Consider the following 13,748-nt stretch of genomic DNA (forward strand, 5'->3'; position numbering starts at 1 on the left):
CACACACACACACACAAATTAAAAAAGATTGCTTTTACTGGCTTTTGGAACCCTACTTCTCATAGTGGGTTGCCTTGCCCAGCCTTAATACATGGGGAGGTAGTTAGTCTTATCACAACTTTATATGCCATGTTTTGGTGATATCCATGTGAGGCCTGTCTGTTTCTGAATAGAAATGTAAGAAGAGAGAATTGTGTGGGAGTTGGGGGGTGGCAATGGTAAAAGATGTGAGGTTGGGGGCTGGGAGGAAAGGAGAGAGAGGAAACTTTGAGTTGGTATGTGAAATAAACTATATAAAATATTGCTTAAAAAAGAAAACAGTGAAGGACATGAAGTTAGGAAGGAGACAGAAGGCAACCTGTGGAGTTGGAGGGAGGTAATGGTGGATGTATATGATCAAAATGTTTTGATTGTATATACAAACATTTCAAAAATAAATAACTTACTGTTTTAAAAAGTGATACCAGAAGAGGACTGTCTCCAGGCTCCATATTGATGTATTCATATATTTGAATTATCACAACCTCTCTAACTTTGTCATTCATATTTTTACTATAGTAAGCAATAAACTTCTAAAAACAATATCCTTTCTTTTTATGATAGCAAGCCATGGAAAAAGTTAACATAGTTTTATTCCATAGAACTGGAATAAAGGAGATGTTGAAAGAGAAATGTTCTTTAGCTGACATGCCTTCATTGTGCCACCTTAGTATCAAAAGTGTGTTGAAGCATACCTTTTCTTCAAATACTCCTGAATTATATTTTTCTTTTTATTAATGCGGTCTCTTTTTTTTCCAATGGTAACTTCTTCTTACCAGTGTCATTTTCTATGACTGTCAGTAGTTTTTTTCTTGCCACTTCAGTTATTTGTATTTGCTTGCAGTTCAAGCAATCATTTCTCTACCCTTTCTATTTTCATTTCTCTCTTTATTCCCTGCCACTTAAACCAGAAACATTCAGTAATCACAAATTATAAAGGAGCTCATGATAATACCTTCTTAAATGTCTGATCAAATGCTACCTTTTGTCAACTCTCAGTCATCAGCTTTTCCACATGCACAAACTTATTTAAAGTTAGATTGCATTATATAACCATGATGCTAAAGAAATTTAACCTGCACATGCAACCAGTTTTGTTCTCTCGCTTTAGTATCATTGTTAATACCAATATAAGTCTTATTAGTGTGCCAATACCCGTCCTGAGATGTGTTCTGGCATGCTTTCTCTAGCTGCACTCAGATGATGAATGTTATTGTCTACCAACCATATTATTCTACTATATATCAATGACCAATATGAAATTCACTTCCTATCTTGAAATTTTGCTGAATTCACTGGCCACCTTGATTTATTGGAAGAGTGGATAGGATAAAACCCCTTAAAGATGTCTGCTTTAAATTATATTGCCATCAGTTCCTGAGAAAGTTGTGATCCGGCTATACCACTCTTGAACATATACCCAAAGGATGCTTCATTCTACCACAAGGACACTTGTGCAACCATGTTCATTGCTGCTTTATTCATAATAGCCAGACACTGGTAACGACCTAGTTGTTCCTTGAAAAAAGGATAGATAGGGATAAAGAAAATGGATAAAGTATAAAAATGGATATAATGTGATACATTTACACAATGGATTATTACTCAGCTGTTAGAAAATACATCATGAAATGTGCAAACAAATGGACAGAACTAGAACAATTGTGCTAAGTAAGGTAATCAAGACTCAAAAAATAATATGATATGTATCCACTTATATGTATATATTAGTCATAAAATAAATGATAATCAACCTACAGTTTATAGACCCAAAGAAGTCACATATAGAGTCAGGACCATGGGGAACACATGGATCTCCCTGGGAAGGGGATATGGAATAGATTTTATGAGTGGAGTGGAGTGGAGTGGAGTGGAGTGGGGGCATGGGAATGAGATGATCAGGTGGAGAGGAAGAAATAATATAGTGCTGAGGGAGGGAACATGGGGAAAGATAGATGGAATTTAGGGACATTTGAGAGATGGTATGGAAACCTAGTACAGTGAAAACTTCCTAAGATATATGAAGGCAGTCCTAATGAGATCTTTTAATCATTGGAGAAAGAAAGTCCTAACTGATCATCTCTTTTCACCAAATAAGGTCTCCAGACTTGGACTAGGTTGCATTAAATTGTGTTTTTGCCCAAAGGGGTCTCATGGAAATCCCCAAACAACCAAGACTGTTGCCAAGATAATGAGTTGATCTCCACAAACTGACAGCTAGGGCCCCACTGATGATGAAAACACCCATACAACTCGTTGAACATGGACTGAGCTTGTACCCACATGGATCCTTCACCCCTATGGTTCTAGTGTCTTTGGTGCAGGAAGGTACTCTGACGGCTACCAAAAAAGAAATGTAAATTCCAACCCAGCCAAAAAACCTTTGACTCTGGTGATATTTTGTTTATGATCTAACAAATAAAGCTTGCCTGGAGATCAGAGAACAAAGCCCTACTAATTAGCCATACAGGCCAGGCAATGGTGGTACACACCTTTAATCACAGCATTGGGGATACAGAGGAGGGCAGATCGCTTTTAGTTCAATGCCACCCAGAGCTACAGAAAATTGATCCCACCTAAAAGATAAACAGAGCTCACACAAAGGCACTTGGAGTGACTTGCCTTTAATCTCAAAACTAAGGAGGTGGAAATAGGAAAGCATATGGCTGGGTGGACAGAGGAATATAAGGTGAGAGGATACAGAAACTCATGGCAGTTTAGGCAGTCTAGGCTTTCAGTCCGAAGGATTGTCCTTTTGGTTTGAGGTAGAGGTAAGAACTAGTGGCTGGCTGCTTTGCTTCTCAGTTCAGCTTCCCCCACACCCAATATATGACTCCAGGTTTTTATTATTAAGACCAATTAGAACTCACGCTACACTTGACCAACAATCTGTCCTGCCTGCAAGACATGCTAAGGCAATGTTGGCACAGAACTTGTGTTAGTAACCAGCCAATAACTTATTTGACTTAAGATAGAATCCATACCAGACACTGTAGATAACCAAGAACAAGAGACTAGATAGCCCAGAGACCTAATGTAAAACCAAACATCTCTGTTTGAAAATACAGGTATCAGCAAAATTATTCCAAATGACATTCTGCTATAATCATAGATCAGTGCCTTATCCAGTCATTATCAGAGAAGCTTCCTCATTCAGCATAAGGGAAAAGATGCAGAGACCCACAGCCAGACATTATGCGAAAGAGAGTCCTCGCAGCACACAGCTCTAAATGGATGTCTACTCAAATCCCTTGCCTCAGAACTCAAAGCACTCTGAAGAAGAAGATATGGAAAAATTGTAAGAGCCCAAAGGGATGGAGGACATCAGGAGAACATGGCCCTCTGAGTCAACTGTGCAAGGCTCACATGAACTCACAAATTAAAGCAGCAAGCACAGGGCTTGACTCAGGTCTGCACCAGGGATTGCATCTTAAAGGTCACCCTGAGTATAAGAAGAGACTTTATACTTGGACTTCTGAATATTATGAAAAGCACTAAGACTGGGGCTGAAGACATGGTTCAGCACTTGTTGCTCATGCAGAGTGCCTGAGTTCAGGTCACATTACTCACATGGAGACTCACACTCATAGTGACTTCACATCCAAGGAATTCTGTGCCTTCTTCGGACCTAATTGGGCGCAGACATGCATGTAATGCACATACATGCACACTGGCAAAACAATCATATGTACAAAATAAAAAAATAATAAATCAGTAAAAAATACACTAAAGAATAAAGTGACTTTTAATTAGTTCATTTGTTTTTATTAGTATATTGACTAATCTTACATTATTGGAAGAAATCTCAGCTGGTCAAAAGTAACAGTGCTTTCTACATTTAAATTTGCTAGTATTTATTGAGGGACTCTGCACTTAAATCATAATGGATGTTCGTTTTGTGACATTTTTACTTGTCATGTTTACATTTACACTTTTTGTCATTACAATAAAAGCTTCATAGAATGAATTTGTAGGTGTTCATTCTCTATAAAAATTTAAAGAGTTTATTAAACAAACACATTGGGAAATACAAAAAAATTAAAGTACATTTCTAATAGAAAGAATATGAAAACAAAATGGTTATTTGGATTTGAAACAATTTTCTAAATTACAGTAGTTGCCTTGTAATAATCAAATAGATACTTGCAGAAGAACAGTTTATATAACAGGAAATTGTGATAACTAGACATTGGAGAAGGTTCACCATTGTTCAGGAAAGTTTACCTTGTCAGGAGATCTGACAACTGCTTGTGCCTACTGAAGTGTTGCTAGAACTAGGTGTTTTTAGATGTGAGGACTGAAGTTAGTGCTTTTCAACTGAAAGATCTGGGTAGTAAGTATATAGCACTTTCTTTAGTTTCAGGTATTCCATCCTTATTTTTTTTTATTCAGCCATTTCAATATGTCTTGTTGAAGCTACTATATACTACACTTAATATGCTGTGTATCATATCTATGTATCCTAGCAATAAGTATGAGTGGAGACAAAAAGGTAGAGTGCAGTATAGTTCTAACCATGACATGCAATTACTGTATTTATGTTCAGATAGAAACAGTATCCAAAGTGTTTACAATGGTGATATTTATTTTTCATGAGTATCAAGTAACCTGTCTCAAAATTCTTTCTGAAAAAAGTCATCAGGATGCCTTAAGAAAGAAGCACTTGCTAAAAGTCATCAATAATTCAAAGAGTTCCATGAAGTGGATGTGAATATGAGAAGAGGGTTTTCAATTTTTTCATAAAAACTTGGAGCAAGCATCCAATTTACTTAAACATATCTTTGAAAATGGTTAAAAAGCAATAAAAGAGAACATAAACAATAAGTGATTATTGATATATATGTCCATTACCATAATGTTACAGAATTAAGGACAAGTTCACATTATGTTTTTCTCTCCAAATGCAGATGAAATTATATTTGGAAATCAAGATTCTGTGACATGTATTTGAAACAAAAACAATATATTATGCCCTTACACATTGGCAATAAGTGGCCCTAGTTTTTAAAAAGAAATTATTACATTCCCATTGTGTGACAAAAAAGTGTAAAATTTGGAATTATCCTGTCTTATTACTGTGATCCCAGGGTCATCTCCAGAATTCTTTAGTAGAAGCAAAAGTGTCCTGGATAACTATATATCCTGCAATGTTGGCCAACAATAGAAACCATAACAGAAAGGTGGAGTTTTAAAACAATAAATAAACACAAAATTAATCATAACTACTGAGTAGGTTACCGTCATACTGGAGATTGAGCCATGTTAGGGATGATATCCATAATGATGGCTTGGAGTGAGCAACAAGGAAAATAGATACAATACTGTAGCTTTACTTTAACACATAAAGTGGAATAGAGTTGATTGTAGTTAAAGTAGAAAGCTAAAATTTAAAACTAATATGTCTGTGTAGAATCTTACAGCTAACACCATATTTCTCCCCTTCCATGGGCTCATATGATGCCTATATTCACTGTAGCAATAGTAACAATAGAAAACAATTGTAGAATAATTTGTCCCCGTGACTGTAACAGTATAGTTATTTTACATATGTGACTGAATTCAATGCTAATCAAAACCCTGTTAAGAAAATTAGGGTTTGTGAACATTTAGTAGTTTGGTATACCTTAGGGCTAATCATGAGCAGAAAACAGAATAGGTGAAGTTTTTATTCCCACACCTATAGTACCTCCATGCAGCAGGTACATATGCTTTTTTGCACATTTTCGAAGAGGAAGATCCCAGACCAGATGCTTATGAAGCACTTTGCCCAATGTTATAAGGTCAGTGTGCTGGAGTAATAATCAACACTTCCTGGTTTCTAGCACTTTATTATTTTTTTAACTTTATGGAAAAATCTCATGTATCTTAATAATATAAGTACATGAAATCTTTCAATAAAATCCCAACTGAACAATGTGTTTACTAATTAAGAAGAATACTTTTCACTTAAATTTTCACAATATAATGACACTTCTTAATGCCATCAGACAGTTCATTACTTCCTAAAAGGTTTATTCATAAGCAAATTAGATAATTAAAGAGATTATTTGTGGCTTTTTTTCTGTTAAAAATGCCAGGTATGAAACAACAATAATGAATAAAAATAACTTATCAGTAATGAAGGGCTAGTTTTCCATGTTCTTGAAAACTTGTATGAATGTGTCTGAATCTGAGGAGTTCTGGAAGAAAAAGATGCTTTAAAGGATCATGGTGAGGCAGAGATGCTAAGTCCTGAGTCTAGGGCATCAGTATAGACAGATCAAATGGGCAGGAGGAACATCTTCTCAAAGAATCCCATGGCTCCCCACTAAATCATCAGAGACATAAGACAGAACCTGAAGGTCCAAGTCACTTTATAAATTACCAATACCAAGTTTTACAGTCATCCTTTCATTTGCTGTTAGAGGAGACATCTCCATGAGAACATCCAGCCGATCTCTTCTTGATTGACAGAGGTAATGCCAGTGTCATGAGAGTGCTGAGTCCCCATTCCGTCATTCTTATTGCACAAATGCACATTAAATTGGAGTATGAGATGGCAGCTCCAACTAAACCACCAACCACACACTAATGCTTGGCACTGAGGTAAGACCAAGTACAAACTAATGTTTGGCACTGCAGGTAAGATTTTGTCCTAACGCCCATAGTAAGGAAGCAAAACCTTGAGGATGTGGATTTGAATATTCAAAGGGTTCTTCCATGTTAAGTTGTTATTCTCCCTCAAGGATAGGGACTCTTGAACTGTTCCAACATTATTTGTGATTCATTCACATGTGAAAGCTCACCAAAGTTTATCTCCTGTCAGTTTGCTTGAGAACTTCTGAGACTGAAAAATTTGCCAACTGTTGACAGTTATTCCTATCTTCCCACTATGACCAAAACCCTGAAAAGAAATAGAAATCTGTAATAATAAACAGTCAACCATGCAAAGGTCACTTTATCTTAATTTTCTACAGGTTGTGAATAAGAAATACCCTTTGGGGAGACCAGTTTGGCAGTGGCAGGTTACTAACACCAAACACCCAGAGGCAGCACAGCCTTCTTCCAAAGGCCCAGGTAGGCCAGGAACTGTTTCCAGTTCCAGTTGGTCATTGCTGCTCAGAGTCATCTGACACAAGGGACCAACGTGCCAGACCCAGTTCAGCGGAAATGGTGGGTTCCGAACACCGAACACCCAGAGGCAGCCCGGCCTCCATCTGCCAGCCCAGGTAGGCCAGGGGCTGTTTCCAGCTACTGCTCATCGTCATTGCTCAGAGTCATCTGACACAAGCGACCTGAGTGCCATATGGAGTTTGGCATTGGGATGCAACACCCTGAGGCCCGGTGACAGCTCGGCCTCCAACTGCCGGCCTGGCGGGACCGGCACGCCCAAACACTGCCGACACCGGAGTAACAGTGACACCTCCAGCCATGAGAAGAGGACCGACATCAGAGTATTGGAACTGTTTGCATCTACCAGAAGGGAACTGTGGTCCCACACCCAGCAGGAGAACAAGAAACACATGCTACACCCACCAGAAGAAAAGATGAGAAGAGGACAAGGTAAAAGCACATCCAACAGCAGAAAACCCAATATGACACTACGGGAGACTAGGAACCATACACCAGTAAGACCTCAACATCACGATGCAGATAAACCAGAAGAGAATGACCTTAAAAACATCTTCAGGAAAATGATAGAGGACCTCAAAGAGGACATGAAAAAATCCCTTAAAGAAATTAAAGACAAAACAAACCTAAAAATACAAGAAACAGTTCAAGACCTAAAAACTGAAATAGAGACAATAAAGAAAGCACAATCTGAGGGAATGCTGGAAATAGAAAAGCTGGGTAAGTGATCAGGAACTACAGATGTAAGCATAACCAACAGAATACAGGAAACGGAAGAGAGAATCTCAGGAGTTGAAGATACACTAGGAGAAAAAGATTCATCAACCAAACAAAATCTTAAGTCCAACAAATCCCTAACACAAAATATCCAGGAACTATAGAATACTGTGAAAAGACCAAACCTAAGAATAATAGGTATAGAAGAAGGTGAAGAAATCCAACTCAAAGGTGCAGAAAACATATTCAACAAAATCATAGAAGAAAACTTTCCCAACTTAAAGAAAGACATGCCAATGAAAATACAAGAAGTCTACAGAACACCAAATAGACTGAACCAAAAAAAAAAAGGTCACCTTGCCACATAATAATCAAAACACCAAGCATACACAACAAAGAGAAAATATTAAGAGCAGCAAAGGAAAAAGGTCAAGTAACCTATAAAGGCAAACCTATCAGAATCACCCCTGACTTTTCCTTGGAAACTCTGAAAGCCAGAAGGTATCGATATTCTACCTAGACTAAGAGACCATGGATGCCAGCCCAGACTACTATACCCAGCAAAGTTTTCAATCATTATAGATGGAGAAAACAAGATATTCCATGACAAAACCAGATTCAAACAATACATATCCACCAACCCAGCCCTACAGAAAGTACTGGAAGGTAAACTGCAACCCAGGGAAGTTAACTACAACCAGAAAAACATAGGGAATAGATAACCTTATTTTCCAACAGTCAAAAGAAAAAAGGGATAGAATCCCACACATAATCTTGCCATCATCACCAAATCAAAAACAAACAAGAATGAACAATAATCAATGGTCATTAATATCCATCAACATTAATGGTCTTAACTCCCCTATAAAAAGTCACAGATTAGCAGAATACATAAGAAGACAGAATCCTTCCTTCTGCTGCATACAAGAAACTCACCTCAACCTCAAAGACAGACGGTACCTAAGAATTAAAGTTTGAGGAAAGATCTTCCAATCAAATGGACCCAAGAAACAAGCAGGGGTAGCAATCCTAATATCCAGTAAATTGGACTTTAAACTAAAATCAGTCAAAAGAGATGAAGAAGGTCATTTCCTACTCATCACAGGAGAAATCCATCAGGATGAAGTCTCAATTCTGAACATTTATGCCCCAAATACAAAGGCATCCATGTTTGTAAAAGAAACTTTACTAAAACTCAAATCACACATAAAACCACACACACTTATAGTGGGAGATTTCAACACCCCACTCTAACCACTGGACAGGAACACCAGACAGAAACTTAACAAAGAAACAAAAGAACTAATAGAAGTTATGGCGCAGATGGACTTAACAGATATCTATAGAACTTTCCACCCAAAGACAAAACAATTCTCCTCAGCGCCACATGGAACCTTCTCTAAAAATGACCACATACTTGGCAACATAGCAAACTTCAACAAGTACAAAAAAATTGAAATGACCCCCTGTGTCTTATCAGACCACCATGCTTTAAAATTAGAATTCAACAACAAGAAATACAGAAAACCTACAAAATCATAGAAATTAAGTAACACCCAATTGCACAATTCATGGGTCCAGGGAGAAATAAAAAAGAAATTAAAGATTTCCTAGAATTCAATGAGAATGTGGACACAACATATCCAAACCTATGGGATACTCTGAAAGCAGTGCTAAGAAGAAAGTTCATAGCGCTAAATGCCCACATGAAGAAATAGGAGAATAATCACACTAGAGAATTAACAGCACAACTGAATGCTTTAGAAAACAAAGAAGCCAATACACCCCAGAGGAGCAAATGCCAGGAAATAATCAAATTGAGTGCTGAAATCAATAAAATGGAATCTAGGAGAACAATACAAAGAATCAATATAACAAAAAGTTGGTTCTTTGAGAAAATCAACAAGATAGGCAAACCTTTATCCAAACTTACCAAACCATAAAGAGTGAACATGCATATTAATAAAATCAGGAATGAAAAGGGGGTCATAACAACAAACACAGAGGAAATCCAGAGAATCATCAGGTCATACTTTGAAAACCTATATTCCTCAAAATTTGAAAATCTAAAGGAAATGGACAATTTTCTGGACAGATTTAACTTTCCAAAATCAAATCAAGAACAGATAAGCAACTTAAATAGACCTATAACCTCTAATGAAATTAAAACAGTCATTAGAAGTCTCCCAACCAAAAAAAGCCCAGGGCCAGATGGCTTCAGTGCAGAATTCTACCAGAAATTCAAAGAACAGCTAATACCAATTCTCGTCAAAGTATTCCACACAATAGAAGCAGAAGGGTCATTACCAAACTCTTTTTATGAGGCCATAATAACCTTGATACCCAAGCCACACAAAGACACAACTAAGAAAGAGAACTACAGACCAATATCCCTCATGAACATTGATGCAAAAATTCTCAATAAAATATTGGCAAATCGAATCCAAGAACACATCAGAGAAGTCATCCATCCTGATCAAGTAGGCTTCATCCCAGGGATGCAAGGATGGTTCAACATACAAAAATCCATCAATGTAATCCACCATATAAACAGACTGAGGTAAGCCAGGCGTTGGTGGCACATGCCTTTAATCCCAGCACTCAGGAGGCAGAGGGAGGTGGATCTCTGTGAGTTTGAGGCCAGCCTGGTCTGCAAGAGCTAGTTCCAGGACAGGCTCCAAAGCCACACAGAGAAATCTTGTCTTGCAAAAAAAAAAAAAAAAAACAGACTGAGGAAAAAAAACCACATGATCATCTCACTAGATGCCAAAAAAGCCTTTGATAAAATCCAACATCCCTTCATGATAAAGGTCTTGAAGAAATCAGGGATAACAGAAACATACCTCAACATAATAAAAGCAATATACAGCAACAGCCAACATCAAATTAAATGGAGAGAAACTCAATGCAATTCCTCTAAAATCAAGTACAAGACAAGGCTGTCCACTCTCTCCATACCTCTTCAATATTGTCCTTGAAGTTCTAGCTAGAACAACAAGACAACAAAAGGAGATCAAGGGAATACAAATTGGAAAGGAAGAAGTCAAACTCTCACTATTTGCAGATGATATGATAGTCTACATAAGTGACCCAAAAAACTCAACCAGGGAACTCCTACAGCTGATAAACACTTTCAGCAAAGTGGGAGGATACAAGATTAGCTCAGAAAAATCTGTATCCCTACTATATACAGATGACACATTGGTGGAGAAAGAAATCAGAGAAGCATCACCCTGTACAATTGCCACAAACAACATAAAATACCTTGGAGTAACACTAACCAAAAAAGTGAAAGACCTGTACCATAAGAATTTTGAGTCTCTAAAGAAAGAAATTAAAGAAGATACCAGAAAATGGAAAGATCTCCCATGCTCTTGGATAGGCAGGATCAACATAGTAAAAATTGCAATGTTGCCAAAAGCAATCTACAGATTCAATGAAATCCCCATCAAAATCCCAACACATTTCTTCACTGACCTTGAAAGATCAATTCTCAACTTTATATGGAGAAACAAAAGACACAGGATAGCCAAAACAACCCTACACAGTAGAGGAACTTCTGGAGGCATCACCATCCCTAACTTTAAGCTCTATTACAGAGCTATAGTCTTGAAAACAGCTTGGTATTGGCACAAAAATAGACAGGTAGACCAATGGAATAGAGTTGAAAACCCTGAAATTAACCCAAACACCTACAAACACCTGATTTTTGGCTAACAATCCAAATATATACGCTGGAACAAAGAGAACATCTTCAACAAATGGTGCTGGCATAACTGGATGCAAACATGTAGAAGACTACAGATAGACCCAAGCCTTTCACCCTGCACAAAACTTAAGTCAAAATGCATCAAAGACCTCAAAAGAAACACAGCCGCACTGAATCTACCAGAAGATAAAGTGGGAAATACTCTTGAATTAATTGGTACAGGAGACCACTTCCTGAACATAATACCAGTAGCACAGACACTGAGATCAACAATTAATAAATGGGACCTCCTGAAACTGAGTAGCTTCTGTAAGGCAAAGGAAATAGTCACCAAGACAAAACAAAAACCCAAAGACTGGGAAAAGATATTCACCAACCCCACATCTGACAGAGGGCAGATCTCCAAAATATAGAAAGAACTCAAGAAGCTATTCTCGAAAACACCAAACAATCCAATTAAAAAATGGGGTACAGAACTAAATAGACAATTCTCAATAGAGGAATCTAAAATGGCTAAAAGACACATAAGAAAATGTTCAACATCCTTAGCCATCAGGGAAACGCAAATCAAAACAACTCTGAGATACCATCTTTCTCCTGTCAGAATGGCAAATCAAAAATATCAATGACAGTTTATGCTGGAGAGGATGCAGAGAAAGAGGAACACTCCTTCACTGCTGGTGGGAGTGCCAACTTGTACAGCCACTTTGGAAATCAATATGGCGACTCCTCAAGAAAATGGGAATGAGTCTACCACAAGATCCAGCAATTCCACTCCTAGGCATATACCCAAAGAAGCACATTCATATAACAAGGACATCTGTTCAACCATGTTCATAGCAGCATTATTTGTAATAGCCAGAAACTGGAAGCAGCCTAGATGCCCCTCAACTGAAGAATGGATACAGAAAATCTGGTACATTTACATGATGGAGTACTACTCAGCAGAAAAAAACAATTGAACCTTGAAATTTGCAGGAAAATGGATGGAACTTGAAGAAACCATTATGAGCGAGGTAACCCAATCACAAAAAGACAAACTTGGTATGTACTCACTCACATGTGGACCTGCTTTATGATACATAGTGGTGACTGTGCTTTATCAGAGCTGTTTTTAATGATGTTCCTCAGAATTGTTTCCTTCCAGATGATGATTGAGAAGCTAATTTAAAAACAAATGGTGCCAGATACCACAAAGGTAACAGAACTGTGCTGTTTTTCTGGGATTTTGTTTTTTAATTTTTTTTTTTAATGGAGAGGCTGGATGTCTCTACACTTTTGTTCAAATGACTACAGAAACTGGAAAAGCTGTTGCTGCTATTGATGCATAACATACTGCCATTATTGGTCTTTTTATATAAATATAACTATAAATATAAATATAAATATAAATATATAATTTGAATTTTTGGAAACTTCAGCTGTGCTGTCAACTTTGGAAAAAAGTATCCCAGTTTACCACGTTCAGTTGGCATTGTACAAAAATTAACACCCATATTGTTCTAGAAATGTTTAACTTAATTTTTTTCCATTTGTACAGGGGTAACACACTGTATTAAATATGTAAGGTCTTAAATAAAAGAAGGGATTTTGAGAGTCCATCCCATATGAAGGGATGCTCTCTTGACCTGGACACATGAGGAAGGGCCTAGGCCTGGCACAGGATGATGTGGTAGACTTTGGGGAGCCCCTTTTGAGGGCTTTACCCTGCCTGGTGAGTGGAGGGGGGATTGCTAGGGGCAGGTGGGATGTTGGGGGGAGAGGTGGGGGAGGGAGAAGGGATTGACATCTGAAGCAAGCTTGTTCCTAATTTGAACTAATAAATTAAAATTAAAATCAAAAAAAGACACACACACACACACACACACACACACACACACAAAGTAATACCCTTTGGGGCAAAGCACCAGGCTACACAATTAAAATGCATTGTCCTTCTCACCACCAGGTAGCAATAGCTAAGTACTACCTGAAGCTGAGCCTTTGTGCTTTGTGCCTTTCCTTTGGTTTTCAATCAGATAACTGATTTTCTTTTTAAAAAAGGAAACAGTTTGAAATATTTTGTGAAGTCTTCTATCTTAGGATATTTATTCTGATGTCTCCTTACCTTGTTTAACTTTTATAAAGCAACTGGACTATGTGCTGTGATTTGTTAAAAATGAATTGAATCATA

This window comes from Cricetulus griseus, chromosome 2, assembly GCF_003668045.3.
Source record: "Cricetulus griseus strain 17A/GY chromosome 2, alternate assembly CriGri-PICRH-1.0, whole genome shotgun sequence".
Taxonomy (NCBI): Eukaryota; Metazoa; Chordata; class Mammalia; order Rodentia; family Cricetidae; genus Cricetulus; species Cricetulus griseus.